Consider the following 3,747-nt stretch of genomic DNA (forward strand, 5'->3'; position numbering starts at 1 on the left):
TGCCTCTATGTCCCTCCACTTCCTCTCCTTAAACCTTTTTCCATGGCTGATCTCTTTGAATGGCTGACTCTCAAGCTTGGAGGGTAAACCTTTCCAACTGGGTGAGGTCAAATACAGATGGAAGATGCCACAAGTAGTAAATCAATGGTCACTGACATTCAGCTATCCCCCTCATCCCCCCACCCCCTCTAGCTTTAACTAGAATCTGGTGGGCACTTGGGAAAGAGGAAAGCAAGCCTTATGATATTCCCATTATTCCATATTTATTCATGTCAATACTCATTCATTCCATACCAGCTGAATATTGACCACAGGACCATAAATGGGCTTCACTCCCAACCTCAGATCTGTCACATAGGAATTTAAAGCCTTCTGAAACCTGTTTTTATTCTTGGTCCATCCTGCTTCATGTGGTAGAAAACATTACTGGATCCTTCTAAGTATACTAGGCTGGTGGGGGAGGCAGTTTTTTCTTTGCCTTCAATTCTTATAAACTTCAAAGGAGATCTCTCCCTCTTCCAAAGGTTGAGGTTGAAGAGTCCATCTCCCCTCCCTCTGCATCCACTATGAGACTTCATAGATTTAATTCAGGCCAAGCCTCCTCTTCTCCATATGGCAGAAGCCTCCTTTTGCAATTCTGTCATCTCATCATTCCTTTGATCACTTTACTTATCTACACTTGCCTGGCGAATGTACTCAGGTTTGAACATAAATGCCCCTAAGTGGTTCCCCTTACCATTTACCCCAGGGATCCTGGAAAAGGGGAACATGTAAATCTGCAAACATGGGTTTGCATGGTGTTTTCCATGTGGAGAATGGGAAGATGGCATCTTCCTTTTTTTTGCCTCCAGGGTTATCACTGGGGCTTGGTACCTGCACTAAGAATCCACTGCTCCTGGAGGCTAATTTTTCCCTTTTCTTGCCCTTGTTGTTTATCGTTGTTGTAGTTATTATTGTTGTTATTGCTGTCGTTGTTCTTAGAAGGACAGGGAGAAATTGAGAGAGGAGGGGAAGACAGAGAGGAGGAGAGAAAGACAGACACCTGCAGACCTGCTTCATCGCTTGTGAAGCAACCCCCCTGCAGGTGGGGAGCTGGGGACTTGAACCAGATCTTTATGCCAATCCTTGCACTTCCTGCCATATGCACTTAACCCACTGCAATACAGCCCAGCCCCCCGACGGCATCTTCTTATGAGCTCACAAGGAGACAGGGAAAAGTGGCCACTTGTTATTGAATGGATGCCCACAGGCCTGGCTGAGTACACAGTCGTATTTTCACACCACAAGTATTCACCACCTGCCTAAAATGTGCCAGGTTCTGAGCTGCATAGTACTGCAACCAGTGACATCAAACAAGTCCTTGTCCCCCTGGAGTTCATGTTTTTTTTTTCTCTTTTATTATTGCCTGAGGTTTCCTGCTCTGGGGTACTAGGTTCTTCCTCCTCTTCCCCTGCCTCCTCCTCCTCTTCCTGTTCTCCTGTTCCTCCTTCCTGTTCCTCTTCATTTTGTTTCTCCTCCTTCTCCTTCACCTTCCTCTAACTCTCTCCTTTTAATTTTTTTTTTTTTTTAAAAAAAACAAGATGGAGAAAGCTAGAACATTATTCTAGCACATGTGATTCTGAGCATTGAACAAAGTACCTCAAGCTTCCAAGTACAGTGCCTTATCCAGTGTAGCATCTCCTGGGCCCTACACTGACTCTTTCAGAAAAAAAGAGGCAGAGGAAGAGAGAAAGAGCACCCATAGTATCAAACATCTCCCCAGTGTGGTTGGGGTCTGACTCTAACCTGGGCTGCATGCATGGCAAAGCAGGTACCCTCCCAGGTGAGTTATCTTGCCAGCCCTGAAGTTTACATTATAATAGAAGACAAATAATCACACCCATGAATAATTAATTACTAGTTGTGATGCGTGACCTGAGAAATAATTGCACATATCATTAAGTAAACTCAGTTCACAGAGAGATGACTCTTTAGCTGAGACTTGTGAAGAAAGGATGTTTTAGGCACAGAGAAAAGCATATGCAAGGGCCCTGTGACTGGTAAGAACTTGACTTTTTTCTTTTCTTTGGAGAAGTCCTGAGAAAACTGATGCAGCTGAAGGTAGTGACTGGGAGTGGGAAGACTTTAAAATCTGTGATTCAAACTGGAATTGGTGTATTGCACCAAAGTAAAAGACTTGGGGGGGGGGTAGGTGGATACAAGTCCAAGAAGGATGACAGAGGACCTAGTGGGGGTTGTACTGTTATATGGAAAACTGAGAAATGTTATGCATGTGCAAACTATTGTATTTACCATTCAATGTAAAACATTAATTCCTCAATAAAGAAATTAAAAAAAAAATCTGTGATTCAAATGCTTGTGGGATTCATCAGGTTTCATGAATGAGCGGAGTGAGCCTAGTCAGAGACAAGGGAGAGCAGTGGAGACTGTGGCAAACTGGTCAACTTATGCCCCATGTAAAGGAGGCAGCCACTGCTCAGCTGCAGCCAGACACACACATGTGGGGATGGCATCTGTGAACCCAGGGGCGCCAGATGTCTTGATTTTTCAAGAAAATATCAAATCTAGATGTTGCAGCCTGAGAGGTGGCACAGTAGATACAATATTGAACTCTCAACCATGAAGTCCTGAGTTTAATACCCAGCATTGCATGTGCCAGAGTAATGCTCTGGTTCATCTCCCAGCACTCACTCTCTCTCTCTCTCTCTCTCTCTCTCCCTCTCTCTCTCATAAATAAACCTTTTAAAAACTGAAATCAGGAGTCGGGCACAGTGGGTTAAGCGCACATGGCACGAAGCACAAGGACCCGCGTAAGGATTCCGGTTTGAACCCCCTGCTCCCCACCTGCAGGGGGGTCACTTCACAGGCGGTGAAGCAGGTCTGCAGGTGTCTCTTTCTCTCCCCCTCTCTGTCTTCCCTTCCTCTCTCCATTTCTTTCTGTCCTATCCAACAACGATGACAACAACAACAGCAATAATAACTACAACAATAAAAAACAACAAGGGCAACAAAAGGGAAAATAAATAAATATACAAAAATTTTAAAAACCCTGAAATCCAGATGTTTTAAAATACAAAACCTTCTTTTCATTTATTTATTAATGAGAAAGATAGGAGGAGAGAGAGAGAGAAAGAACCAGACATCACTCTGGTACATGTGTTGCCAGGGATTGAACTCAGGACCTCATGCTCGAGAGTCCAATGCTTTATCCACTGCACCACTTCCCAGACCACTCTTTCTCCCTCTCTATTCTCTCCTCCCCTCCCAATTTCTATCTGTCCTATCAAATAAAAAAATATTTTAAAAAAATGAGAAAAAAATGACAACAAGGAGAGGTGATAAAACCCTGGTGGAAAATAACAAAACACAGCTTGAAATCTTTGCAGCATATTGAGGGCCAAATGTCTCCTGCCTATGTGCTGCCTCTTTGTACCCCTCAAACCCACAGCAGAGAAATCTGTTAAGTCATGAGCAAAGTGTCCCTTCACTTATATGGGTAAACTAAGTAAACCAAGGTCCAAAATAATCTGGTTGTCCGGTGTTTGCTTTATGGGGTAGTTTCCTGAGGAACACTTGGTCTTTCAGGGTAATTTTCTCTTGGAGTCCTGGCAAGTTTTTAACTGTGATGTCGTTTCCTCATTTGTAAATGGAAACTTGAGCCAAGTCTGGTAGCTGCCTAGGGCTATACAGTGTGTATGTATGTGTGTGTGTGTGTGGGGGTTAGTGGTGGTGGTAATTAGCATATGA

This window comes from Erinaceus europaeus, chromosome 2 (genome assembly GCF_950295315.1).
Source record: "Erinaceus europaeus chromosome 2, mEriEur2.1, whole genome shotgun sequence".
In the NCBI taxonomy this organism is placed as follows: Eukaryota; Metazoa; Chordata; class Mammalia; order Eulipotyphla; family Erinaceidae; genus Erinaceus; species Erinaceus europaeus.